This window comes from Eptatretus burgeri, chromosome 6, assembly GCF_056783735.1.
Source record: "Eptatretus burgeri isolate ZD-2024b chromosome 6, Ebu_testis_v1, whole genome shotgun sequence".
NCBI lineage: Eukaryota > Metazoa > Chordata > Myxini > Myxiniformes > Myxinidae > Eptatretus > Eptatretus burgeri.
This window is the reverse complement of record NC_140966.1, coordinates 14,579,867-14,594,866: the sequence shown is the minus strand read 5'-3', so window position 1 is coordinate 14,594,866 and position 15,000 is coordinate 14,579,867. Positions and strand designations below refer to the sequence as shown.

At 30.5% G+C, this 15,000-nt stretch overlaps 1 protein-coding gene and 1 long non-coding RNA gene across 5 annotated transcripts in view; one reads left to right on the top strand and one right to left on the bottom strand.

The window, feature by feature from the left end:
* LOC147024334 (gamma-parvin-like) overlaps window positions 1–15,000 on the top strand; it is a 123,092-nt gene that overhangs the window by 15,202 nt on the left and 92,890 nt on the right. The window lies entirely within an intron of this gene.
* On the bottom strand, window positions 11,078–13,953 carry LOC147024336 (uncharacterized). The gene is made up of 3 exons (XR_015058962.1): window positions 12,993–13,953; window positions 12,702–12,896; window positions 11,078–12,605 (listed from the first exon to the last, which is right to left on the bottom strand). It is a non-coding gene; the product is annotated as an uncharacterized LOC147024336 (long non-coding RNA).

The window sequence follows — 15,000 nt, the reverse complement described above, 5'->3', positions numbered from 1 at the left end:
TAAGATGACAATGGTCTCTAACTTTAGACTCCTTAATTTCCCCCTCACAAATATGACAGATATTGTTCATTCTAAATTCTAATTTTTCTTCTTTGGTTAATTTCATCGGTTCATTTGTTTCTTTCATTAATTTAGTGAGTCTTATGCAATCCTTTTCTAATCGTTTTACAAACTCTTGTGAAGCATTTTTTCCACGATAATGTTCAAGTTTTTTATACTTTTCTCCAACAGATGATTTGATATAATAACAGAAACCACAAGGAATATGTTTTTGATATTTATTTGTATATGGTTCTTTTGGATTAGGAGAAGCAGTATTTATCTTTTTAAGGATACATTCAAAATCAGCGTATATCACAAATGGGTGCATGATAGATTTATTATAATCTTCAAAATAAATCTTTTCACCAGGTTTAGGCATTGTAATTACAGCTGATTTATGATTACTACAATATTTTGAATGTTGTTCTAATCGTTCTTTTGTATGAAATGAATTAAGACATCGCTTACAAGGATATATTTTGTTTGCTGTTCTGAATACCTGAGAAGAGATTAATCTTGATAAATTATTGATGTATGTGTAATGTGAATTCTTTCCAACACTAAAATATAAAAGGTCAATGTGTGTTTCTTCATTTTTATAGTTGTTTGAAATTTTTAATATTTGAACTTTGTTTGTATCCGTTAATCCATATACATTAATAGAAAGATTATTCTTTTTCTCAAATTTAGGAATATCTGTTCGTGGCATTGGGAATTTAAAATCTTTAATGTCCAGGGTATTCTCATATTTCATATATTGTTTTACTCTTTCTGAATTACATTTTGGTGGATGAAAGTGAGCAAGAACAGACCAGAGAAAACATTTATTATCATTGTTCTTAATATTAACAACTGCCTTCTTTCGTTTTATTTCTTTTGGTAATTCAATATAAGAAGAAGCTTTAAGAGGGTTTGATTTTAGAATGTGTATATCTAAAAAGATGATTTTTTTAATATTGAATCCACTTCCTACCACTGTATTATCAACATCCTCCTCTTGTCTTGATAGTTCTTCATAAACCCCACTATTCAAAAAATCTTGAAATGATGTTATAAAATGAAGACCTGTTCTCATATAAGGAGTATGTTCTTCATCTTGTCTTTTCATATTCATTTTCACTCCCATATAAAACTTTAAAGTTTTCATTTCTTTTAATGTCTTTTTAATAAATTTTTCAACATCGGGTTTCACTATTTCAATTGATTCAGCTATTGATGATGGACCGGGTTCTCCAAATTGAAAAATCCTTATTTTTATATGCCCTTTAAATGCCCCATCAGTGTTTTTAATATAATAGTCTCCCTTTACTTTAAACTCATTTTTCTTGTGTTTTTGTGATTGAAGATGTTGATTATAACTACTCTTCAAAACATCCTTTGAACAGATATCACAATGTTTTCTTTCCAACTCAAGAGGAGATATTTGATGAAATAGATTAAATGTGTGTTTGTTGGTTCGGAGGTGTTTTCTATAATGTTTATATTCATGATTTCAAACATCGCAGTACGTTGTATTCACCATATTTATAGAATAAAACTTTGCTTAAACTAAAATTTTCTTGATGAAAATTTCGTTTAATTTATAGGTGAATCTGTGCTTAAAAACATTTTATCCTCCAACTTTTTCACTTAATAAATACAATGTTTCAAGACACAAAAGACAAGTTTCAATCAATCTCTTCATCTGTTAAAGATACTGAGAAATATGTCAAGGATGTAAAATTGAACAAAGATAAATATAACAACTATTGGATAAAAACTATTATGGTAAATAATATGAGTTCTTCAATTTCCTTCAGTGGAAGGGCTTTTAGTATACCTGGTAGAACATCAATTAAAGTATCTCTAACAAAAGTTTCTCCTCTCCTTCTAGTAATATATTCAAAACTAGAAAAAGCAATGAAACAAGAAAAAGTATCAAAGAACAAAAACCTTATGGATGAAGCTTTAGAAAGAAAAGATAAGACCATCTGTAATATGCAAGGAGAAATTTGTATTTTTTTCAACAACCTTAAAGATGTAAATCCTGATGAAATAAAGGATGTTAATATATCAGGTGAAATGACATTTCGTTCAATAGTAGTTAACGATAATTTTAAAATTACCTTTAATATAAAAAATGTTGTCGTTGAATCTGATAATGAAAAAAAGTATATCGATATCGATGGTAATATACAACTGAAAGTATAGATGAATTTCAGTTTAAGTAAAGTTTTACTTTATAAATATGCTAGACTTTCCTGATTCTCCATATGACAAATTTGAGAATTGTCCTGCGTGTGAAAGACGGGGATTAAACACAGAGTCAAAAGCCTATAAACAATGTATATTCTGTGATTATCTTCTAATTAATGATAATAAAAAATATAAAAAGGAAAATAATTCTTTTAGATTTACATCAAAAATGAATTACTTTACAAGATTGATTAGAGAAATGAATGTAAAGTATGAGGATGATAACACACCTTTCCTTACAAGGGAAGAAACTGAACGTATAAGAGAAATGTTCAAAGGATTGTTGTTGTATATTATTCATGGATGTAATTTTCAGGGAAATATCAACACAAGATATTGTATAAATAAAATAATGGATTATCTTGAAATTAAACCTGAACTTAGGATAAAATATAGAGTTTCTAAAAAAGCCAATAATAAATTAAATAACCTGTTTTTCAAATATATAAATGAATGATTTTTTACCTATTTGGGAAAATAAGATAAAATTTAACAACCATAAAAATCTCCCAAATTCATTAAGATGTCTCATAGTTGGTTCAAGTGGATGTGGAAAAACCTGCTTACTTTTAAAAATGCTCCTCACTCCCAACTTTTTAGATTATGACAATTTAATAATTTTCACAAAGTCGAGTTTTCAACCAGAGTATCAACTACTCTCACAAGGTTTTAATGCTGGTCTTCAAAAAGAAGATATAATCGGTTTATTTAAACGTCAAAAAAACCTAAATGATTATAACATTGAAGATATAATTCAACTATTTTGTGATACACAGAGATGTAAAAAGAAATCAAATCTTATAACTTGTATTCTTAGTGATAATACGGATGATATACCGTCTCCCCAAGATTTGGATAAATCAAAAAAGAACCTCGTTATCTTTGATGATTGTGTTAATGAGAGAAACCAAACGGTAATGGACAGCTACTACACAAGAGGGAGACATTCTTCTTGTAATTGTATTTATCTTAGTCAATCGTACTTTCAACTTCCTCGTCGTTCCATCAGAAACAATGCTAATACTTTTATTTTATTCAAGTTAAATTCAATAGATATCAATAATTTTTGGAGAGATAATTGTTCTACATTATGTAGTAAAAAGAAATTTGAGGATTACATGAAGCACACGACTGAAAAATATAAATATATTGTTGTGAAACAAGATGAGATATTAAGGGATATATTTTTTGTTTTATAAACAATTACATATATAAATGACAACTATTATTATAAATCTTGTGGGTAAATCTGCTTCTGGAAAAAACTTTCATAAATCAAGGTTCTTGTGTAGTACAAATGAGAATATTGTAAATTTACTTAAAAAACACCCCGTGATACGCATTGTATCAACAACAACTAGAGCAATAAGACCTGGAGAAATAAAAGGTGAAGATTATCACTATATTTCAGTGGAGGAACATATGCGATTGAGGAATGAAGGACAAATATTTGAGGAGGTTTCTCTTGGTACAACAAAATATTCACATTGTAAGAGTGAGTTAAGGAAACTAAAATCTGGTGGTGTTGGGATATTAGAAACTAATCCAGAAGGAACGAGACAAATTATTAAATATCTGAGCGGGGTGAAGATTTTATCATTCGGTTTTGATGTTGATGAAGAAACTCAACGCAAACGTATGAAAAGCAGAGATGCAAGGATTAGTGAAGAAGAAATTACAACTCGCATTAATGTTAATAAAGAATTTGATGAAATATTTAAAGAAAAGGATTTATTTGAACACATCTACTTGAATGATGAAGAAAAGGAAAATTTCCCTGTTAATCTTTACAATTCATTAAATGATATTTTACAATAAATAAATGGATACAAAAGAAAGAGCAAGAAGATTTAAGGAACATCAAGAGTTGGTTTCAAAAGTTGTAAAACAGCAGGAAGACATAAAGAAGAAACGCAGACAGAAACTAACGGGCGAAGAAGTATTTGAAAGAAAACAAGAGAAATTTTTTAAACCACTTTTAAAAACTTCCCAAGAAAAAATGAAAGATGTTTCCACAGTTCCCACAGTAGAATATACTCCCAGAAAGCTCCAAATGTTAAAAGATTTCAGTCAAATGACGGAGGAAGAATTAGAGCATATTGGAGAATTAGAATATGATGAAGGTTTATTTCAACAACTGGAAGAGATTAATCAACCCCCTGATTATATTGTGAATGCTGTTCAAAACAATGAATATTCAGCGGATTCAAAAACCAAAGCAGGACTCATTCCAACAGAACAACCAGCAATATTTCATCTTCTTCAAGAAAAGGTATTGATATTTAATGATGAATTAAGGTTCTTAAGTTCTGCTCAACCCCCTGTTAAACTAACTCCGAGATTAATGTTTCTTCTCACAAAAGATGGAAGACAAGGTTCAACTGTGAGGGATGAATCAAAGTATATTGATAAACCATTGGATATGGAAAATAATGATGATAGAGTATATATTGATTTGCTGAACACTCTAAATTATAAGGTTATTCTTTCTGGTAAAAGTAGGAAGAATGAGAAGGAGAAACACATTATTCAGGCTTTAAGTATCATTGGTTCAGGTATTGGTTTTCTTCCAAATGACCCATCGCAATTAGTTAATAGACTGTTATTGTTGTTAGGCAGTAAGAAGGCTGGAAATAACAATTGTTTTAATGAAGCATCAGCCATTTTAGACCAGTTGATGAACATGAAAATAATTAATAAATCTCAATATAAAGACATTTTATCTCATATTAAATAAGATGAGAAGCACAATCCTGAGTTTTAATTTCACAACAAGCGACCACACATCTTCATTCCCATACCCACTACAACTTGACACAACAAAAGAATATGAGGCATCTTTATTGTCCATGGAAACTTATAATACCTTATTTAATATAACCGAGAAAAATGACAAGTTTAGTTATAATCCGGGAAGTGGATACAAAACGATAACAGTCTCACCCGGAGCATACGAGATTTCTCAAATATCTTCCGAAATTGTTCGTCTTATGAAAGAACAGGGTGATGATCCAAAAAATATTGTTATAGATATTCAAAAACATACTTCAAAATCAACGATTAAAGTTAAAAATAACTACAAGGTTGATTTCACAATTGATAATTCATTTAGAGATTTATTAGGTTTCTCCTCAAAAAAGATTGAAACTAATGGGACGTTTTACAGTGATAATGTCATTCAAATATCCTCAGGAATAAATTCGGTGTTAATTCACTGTGATTTGATTGATGGTGCTTATAATGATGGAAAAAAAACAAATACAATATTTTCATTCAGCGCATACTCAACCCCAATTGGTTATAAATTCAATATGGAACCTAAAAATTTGGTTTATCTACCTGTGTCAGGAAAAACCATACACAGAGTAAATTTTAGGATAACCGACCAAGATAATCGTGTGATTTCTTTTAATGGAGAAGTTATATCCATCAGAATTCACCTACGTGAAGTTTTTCAATAAATAAATACGATGGTTATTGTGAGGAAACACGAGTTGGGAAAATATAAAATAATTACAGGGGATGGGATGTTCCTTTCCCCGTACTACAAGGGTGAAGGTATGTATCTTGGTAGAGGATACTATAAACCTAAGAGACAAAGGGGTGTTGGACATCAATTTAGAGGAGATGGGATAATTGATACTCTCATGGGTATTGGTTCAACTATTCTTAAACATAAAGACCTAATTGGTTCAACTGCTTCTGCTGTGGGAAATGTAGCAGGTGCTGTAAAGAGTATTAAAGATGCTCAGAAGGAATCTCATAAATTACAAGCAATAAAAGAAATTAAGAAAGGTAAAACTCAGTTGTCCCCCCAAGAACGACAGAAAATAATTCAAATACTTGGAGCAGGGTTTCAAAAGTTTTAACATCTTTTTTCCTAAATAAATACAAGTATGGAAGCAATTGATAGTATCTATGATTTGGATGATACTATTATTATCTCAAACTCCACTAAAAAAGAAGATTACTTCAAGGTAAATGCAATAACTGGAACAGACTGGAATACAAATGGTACAAAAAGTTTTGAAATAAATAATCAACAAACCTATTTGAATCTCTCCGAAAGTTTCTTGTTGTGTAAATTTAAATTCACTAAGGCTGGGAATAACACAAACGCTACACTTGTAAATGATTTCTTCTGGAAAATGTTTGATAGTGTGCGATTGTATATTGGAACACAAGAAGTTGAAGCGGTTGATTATGTCTCTGCTGTATCTGAAATGATGAAATTTACACTCTATACATTCAGTGATAGAATGGGAAAGGGGTCTGTCGAAGGTTTTATTCCTGATATGTCAACGGGAACAAACACAGACCCTGGATATATTCAAAGGAAAGGAATGTATAATGATGATACAAAAGCAGAAAATAGTTTTACTGTGGCAGTTCCTCTTAAAGGTATATTTGGATTTTGTGATTATGATAAAGTTCTGTATGGTCTTAAAATTAGATTTCAACTACAAAGGAATGATAATGAAAATAGATTGCTTTTTGGTGTTGGTAGTGCTTTTGGTGAACAGAATAAATTTGTAATTGAGGAGATGAGTTGGTATATCAGTGAATATACTCCTAATCTTAAAACAGAAGAGATGTTGAATCGAAGACTTAACTCAAAGAAACCACTCAGTGTATCATACCTCAAAAGAAGATGTCAACACGTTAAACTCAATCAAACTACTTACATGTGGAATTTGGGTGTTCTGGAAGGAAAGCCACGATATCTGTGGATGATTTTTAAAAAGCCAGATGGTGATACTGCGACTGATAAGAATAATGCATTGAGTGATAATGCTAAGGTGAAACAACTTCGCGTTTTTCTAGATGGAACATTTTATCCACGAGATAGATTGGAAATTAATTGGGAAAAAAATGATTTTGCTGAAGCATACAAGTCTTACCAAAAGGTGTGTGAAAGTAATGGAAATAAAGAACCTATTTTGGATATGACAGCATTTAAAAGTTTGTATACAATCTATGCGTTTGACCTGAGCGCTCAAAAGGAAACTATAAAGTCTAATCGAGTGGATACTTCCCTATACATTGAAAGAGGAGAGAGTGAAGAAGTTGATACATATTGTTTGCTTTTGGAAGAAACAGAATTGCAGATTAATACAGATAATGGTGTGATGATTAGTCTCACATAATTTTTTGTTAAATAAATGAGTGGCAAAGTACCAACTGGGGTATATGTTAATCAAATCAATCTTCATAAACTATCATCTTGTGTTCAAAATCAAAAGCCTTGTACGATTAACGTTAATACAATTCAGAGAAAAGGAGCAGTAAGAATTGATGTTTTGCTCACAAGAGAACAGGTTAAAATCTTGAATGACACTGGCTCACTTAAAATTAAAATGACAAAACCAATGTTGAAAAAATATTCAATAAGAGAGACGAGTGGAGGATTTCTCCCATTTCTAATTCCTTTATTTGCTGGTTTAAGTGCGGTTAGAGCATTGACGGGTGGTATTTCAACAGCGGTCAAAACTGCCAATGAAAGGAAGGCTCAACTCCAGGCTCAAAAAGAATTGGAAAGACATAACAAAGAGTTGGAGAAACAAATTAGTGGAAGTGGTGTAATTGTAGATTTTGCTGAAAAACTTGAAGGTCTGCCTGATAAAGCGAGATTGTTAGTTGGAGATATGCTTTCTTCTATAGCACAAGCAGGTGTAAAATTAACGAAAAGAGGTAATGGATTATATCTTTCTAATAAATAAATGAGCATTGATGAGTGGTTGAAAGAATTTGGAAAGAATACAACATCAAATTTACAACTTGCCAAATATTGTAAGAAATTAAAAATTCATAATGTGGTTATTTGTATGAGAGATGAATTAACAAATGTGCCAAAACATACAAAGAATATTATTATGAACTTAGAAGATAATAATGGGAACGGTTCTCATTGGGTTTGTATTTTTAATAATCAAGACAAATATTATTTTGATAGTTTTGGTCTTCCACCACCTGTTGAAGTCATAAAATTCTTACAGAATGGTGTTTATCAAACATTTCAAGTCCAAGAATTAAATTCCAAGTGTTGTGGTCAATTATGTCTATATGTGTTATTTCAACTCAACAAAAATAAAAAATTTTATGATATTATTTTTAATCTAATATAAATGACTTATGTTGGTAAAGATGGTTCTATCTTTGGTGTATCTCAAGAACTGGATATTGATTTATCAAATTATTATACAAAGGCACAGGCTGAACGACATAAATATAATATAAACAAAAATATTAACATGAAAAATGCTTATAAATTAAAAAATTATCCAAGCCCGACTGACGCGAATGACTTGGTGAGATTAAACGATTTATCACAATATATATACTTAAATAAAACGGCTGTGTATTCCAAAGATACAGAAGTGTTGATATTATCTCCAGGTCATACAGAATTCACAGTTCGAATTAAAATAAATTTTTATAAAGAAGGGCGTATCGTTTGTATGAGAATAGAACAATGGGGGTATGATATGAATGATTTAGGGTATAATTGGTCATTTAAAATTAACCTCGAAGACCTGGAACAATTAAATCAGTCTCGTAAGGAAGAATATTATGCACTTGGTATCGAGAATGAGTTTTGTGGAGCCACGATTAGTAAACAACAAATAAAAGAATTTAATAAGGGTAAATATAATAATGGTTTTGCCCTTGTTTATCTCATGAAAACAGAAAAAACAGGATTATATATAATAAGTAAGGAAATACAAAATGATTTAACTATGGGAAGATGGGGAGGTGTTTCGTGCCATAATATTATTCTAACATATATTTCTAATACATAAATGACAGCAAGAAGGCTTCAAGAAAATTATCATTTCTGTGTCCAAGCATACCTTCAAGAAAAGGGTATTCGGTATTTTAATAAATATGTTCTACAACATAAGAATGAGGTATTTTCAATAAAAGATTGGCGTTATGCTGATGTTGATAAACCGACAACTTTAGATTTAATTAGAATGTTAAATAATGAAAAAAATTATAAGGTTAAGAAAAGGTAAGGCTCTTTTAGAAATTCAAAAGAAATTTTATTGGTTTCCTGTTGTAAAAAAAATTATTTTGGATACAGGAATAACAAGAAATCCTGATGAATATATGTATAATATTCTATGGGGTGTAAACGATTCAAGGATAGTAAGGGATGAGGAAGGAGTTGAAGAAGAGAGGGAAGAGGAGGAAAAGGAGAAGGAGGAGAAGAAAGAGAAGGAGGAAAGAGAGAGAATAAATAAATATTATAGTATGGAAACCAGTGAGATTCAAAAAAGAATAGAGGTATTACAGAAAATAACTCAACCCACCGAGGAGGAATACAAAGAATTAACAAGTCTATTTGCAATACTTTCGACAAAACTATTGGCATCGTCAAGCTATTCATTTTAATTCAAGTTTTTTCTTAAATAAATGGAGGAGAGAGTGAAGGCATTTCTTAGGATTCTTTATGTTTTAAAAATTAAGATTCAAATGTGCATGTTGGAAACTAAAAAGGTTTTTGCACTCTGCAGGAATTTTTCTCATAAATAAATGAGTTATTGTCTCAAATGTAAAAAGAAAACTAATACTAAAAATATTTCATATATTAAAAGTAAAAATAACAGGGTTATACAAAAAGGTATATGTTCGGTGTGTGGTTCAAAAAAAAATCAATTTATCTCCAAACACAAACTCGGAGGAGATATACAAAAGTTTTTATCAGGAAGTAAATTTACAACTACTGGAATACCAGGGGAATTACATCTTCCAGGGTATTCTTTCTGTGGTCCAGGCACAAACTTGGATAAAAGATTAGATGAGGCAGACAATCCTAAATCCTGGAGTAAACCAATCAATAGAGTTGATGAAGTGTGCATGAGACACGATATTGATTATGGGAATACCACAACGTTGGAAGAAAAGCATGAAGCCGATAGAGAAATGTTGTATAATTTGTCTCTGATACAAAATCCAACCTTGAGAGAAAAAGTTGATAGGTTCATCGTGAAGAAGATGATTAGTGCTAAATTGAAACTTGGACTTGGAAATTCAAAAAACTTATAGGCTCTAATGATGCCATTAAGACTGAAGAGCAATTAGCTGATGAATTACATAAACCAATATTCACAAAGTTTCAGAGAAGGAAAGTTTATTCAAAGGAAGTTGATTATATCTGGTCTGCTGATTTGATTGAACTCAATAATGATAAGGGGTACAAGTATGCTTTAACCGTTATTGATTTGAGGAGTAGATATGCGTGGGTTGTCCCTTTAAAAAACAAAACAGGTAATACTCTTATGTTAGCTTTTCAACAGATATTTAATAAAAGTAAGAGAAAACCTAAAAAATTGTGGACTGATGAGGGTAGAGAGTTTTATAACAAGACATTTATGAATTTTCTAAAAAATAACAGTATTACATTATACAGTACCTTTAATGAAGGGAAGGCAGTTGTTGAACGTTTTAATCGTACCTTAAAAGAGAGACTATATAAAAAATTCACACAACTCGGTTCACAACAATGGTCATCTTTTATTCAGGATATTGTGGATTAGTATAATGACACGATTCACACGTCAACGAATATGAAGCCATCAGAAACATTTACAAAATTAAAATATGAAAAAGAGATTAATGTCAGAAAACCTAAGTTCAAAGTTGGTGATATCGTAAGAATATATAGGTGGAAATCTCATTTTGAAAAGGGTTTTACTGAACGATGGACGAAAGAACTTTTTAAAATTGTTGATGTAATAGATACAGTTCCTTGGACTTATAAAATATATGATTTGGAAGGGGAAGAGATTTTAGGTTCATTTTATTCACAGGAATTACAAAAGACAAAACTAAGCAGATAATACACCTTTGTGGACACTCGAGGGCCAAGTCCGAGGTGTATAACAGTATATAATGTGTGTCAAGGGGTGGACGTTCTTACATCTGTGAACCCCAAACACAGAATCCTCAACTGAATAGTCAAGGCTTAACTTTTGTTTGTGTGTGTGTGTGTGTGTGTGTGTGTGTGTGTGTGTGTGTGTGTGTGTGTGTGTGTGTGTGTGTGTGTGTGTGTGTGTGTGTGTGTGTGTGTGTGTGTGTGTGTGTGTGCGCGCGCGCGCAATGGGAGCAATAGGTTGGCGCTTCACTCCCTCCTACTATACACCGTTGTGGACACTCGAGGGCCAAGTCCGAGGTGTATAACAGTATATAATGTGTGTCAAGGGGTGGACGTTCTTACATCTGTGAACCCCAAACACAGAATTCTCAACTGAATAGTCAAGGCTTAACTTTTGTTTGTTGATGTGTATGTGTGTGTGTGTGTCCCAACCCTCACATTCAAAATCTCAACCCCAACCCTCACATTCAAAATCTCAACCCCAACTCAATCCTCACCCAACACAGTCTTTTTCAAAATGAGATTTCCACCTATATATATATATATATATATATTTTACGTTTTTTTTTTTCTCTTCTTCCAATTCTGTCTTTTAAGGCTTTCAGGTTTGATGACATAGAAAGAGGGAGTAAGAACTTTCTTGATAGGTTTAAATCCCAAAGAGTGGTAGCATTTCAAGTCTTCAAAATAACCCCAACTTTCCAAGTCTCCAAGGTAGTTATTTAAACCATCAAGGCAGAACTCATTTACTGATTTTTTCAAAATTTGTGAGTCTCCAAGGTAGTTCCCATATTTAGAACCATCTTGGCAGAACCCTTTTCCTGAGTCTCCAAGGTAGTTATTTAAACCATCAAGACAGAACTCATTTACTGATTTTTTTCAAAATTTGTGAGTCTCCAAGGTAAAACTTGTATTCTGGCTCATCAACGTATAACTTGTTCAGTGGGTATTGTCTTGATAACTCACAATGAGTACTATTGCTGTAAAACTCTTTTTCAGGATTTTGCTGGTCTCCAAGGTATAACTCTTTGGTTGGGTCATCAAGGACGAACTCGTTCTGTGGGTCTTGGTCGCTCATAAGGTCTTCAACCAAGCCAACAATTTCGCCCCAAGTTGTAGCAAAAGCAGTATTTTCATTTCGTATTTCAGACACAATTTCCTGTGAGAGAAAATAATAATGTATTAATTAAGTTATTTAATTATTAAATGAGTATGCTTCAATCAAAGTTTGAAAATAGGAAAATAAAAATCTTACCTCAACAGATAAGAGGTTTGAATCCAGTTCATCAACTTGAAGGTTTAGTTCCATACAAGACAGAGAGTTCCAAGGAACACCAAAGTCATCCCACTCAAGGTCTTGGTCGCTCATAAGGTCTTCAACCAAGCCAACAATTTCCTCCCAAGTTGTAGCAAAAGCAGTATTTTCATTTTGTATTTCAGATACAATTTCCTGTGAGAGAAAATAATAATGTATTAATTAAGTTATTTAATTATTAAATGAGTATGCTTCAATCAAAGTTTGAAAATAGGAAAATAAAAATCTTACCTCAACAGATAAGAGGTTTGAATCCAGTTCATCAACTTGAAGGTTTAGTTCCATACAAGACAGAGAGTTCCAAGGAACACCAAAGTCATCCCACTCAAGGTCTTGGTCGCTCATAAGGTCTTCAACCAAGCCAACAATTTCCCCCCAAGTTGTAGCAAAAGCAGTATTTTCATTTTGTATTTCAGATACAATTTCCTGTGAGAGAAAATAATAATGTATTAATTAAGTTATTTAATTATTAAATGAGTATGCTTCAATCAAAGTTTGAAAATAGGAAAATAAAAATCTTACCTCAACAGATAAGAGGTTTGAATCCAGTTCATCAACTTGAAGGTTTAGTTCCATACAAGACAGAGAGTTCGAGACAAGCACACAGCACACCATTGCCAGCAAAAACAAATGTTTAAAATGGAGCCTGGGTTTGAAGCTTTTATAGAGAAAGACTGGTGGGTGTGGTTTCCTTTGGAAATTCCCTAGGCAAGCCTTCATTGGGAAATTTTTCAAAACCATAACATCCTGTAATTTTCTAGTGATTTCTTTGTGAGTCAGAGATGAACTGGAAATGATGTAAGAGTGGGCGGGGCTTAGCAAAAGTAGGCGGAGCTTAGGAAAAGTGGGCGTGGCTTAGAAAAAATACCTTATGAAAAGTGGGCGGAGCTTAGCAAAAGTGGGCGGGGCTTAGGAAAAGTGGGCGTGGCTTAGAAAAATACCTTATGAAAAGTGGGCGGAGCTTAGCAAAAGTGGGCGGGGCTTAGGAAAAGTGGGCGTGGCTTAGAAAAAATACCTTATGGAAAGTGGGCGGAGCTTAGCAAAAGTGGGCGGGGCTTATTGAATACCTTGTGGAAAGTGGGCGGGGCTTAAAGAAAAGTGGGCGGGGCTTAACAAAAAATAACCTGTGGCTCAGGATGTGGTCAAACAAGAGCATTAAGAGAAGTTTATCATTTCGTAATGGCACAAATGGGGTATCTTAAAAAATATAAAGATTCAAATGTTTTGTTTGTCAATATTTTAGATGGGGATTATTGTGCAAAGAAAATTAAACGATTGAAGGAATTTGAGAATGAACAAATCTTTATAGGTTCAATGAGTGAGCTGTTCAACCCCCAGGTGTTCAATTCAATGAGGTTCAACCTCCAAGTTAAAAGGGGAGACAAATAAATATACCTTGGGATAAAAAGGGGGTTTATTTTTAGGGAAAAAAATATGAATCGCTGAAAATCCCCCATTCATTTACATGGGGAAAAGTGAGCCAGAATCAGTATTCTTACCCTACTTATATGTATGTATATATATATGTATGTATGTGTATATATATATATATATATGTATGTGTATGTATATATATATATATATATATATATATATATATATATATATATATATATATATATATATATATATATATATATATATATATATATATATATCTCTATCTGTATGTATCTCCATCTGTATGTATATATATATATATATATATATATATATATATATATATATATATATATATATATATATATATATATATCTCTATCTGTATGTATATATATATATATATATATATATATATATATATATATATATATATATATATATATCTCTATCTGTATGTATATATATATATATATATATATATATATATATATATATATATATATATATCTCTATCTGTATGTATATATATATATATATCTCTATCTGTATGTATATATATATATATATATATATATATATATATATATATATATATATATATATATATATATATATATATATATATCTCTATCTGTATGTATATATATATATATATATATATATATATATATATATATATATATATATATATATATATATATATATATATATCTCTATCTGTATGTATATATATATATATATATATATATATATATATATATATATCTCTATCTGTATGTATATATATATATATATATATATATATATATATATATATATATATATATATATATATATATCTCTATCTGTATGTATATATATATATCTGTATGTATATATATATATATATATATATATATATATATATATATATCTCTATCTGTATGTATATATATATATATATATATATATATATATATATATATATATATATATATATATATATATATATATATCTCTATCTGTATGTATATATATATATATATATATATATATATATATCTCTATCTGTATGTATATATATATATATATATATATATATATATATATATATATATATATATATATATGTATATATATATATATATATATATATATATATATATAT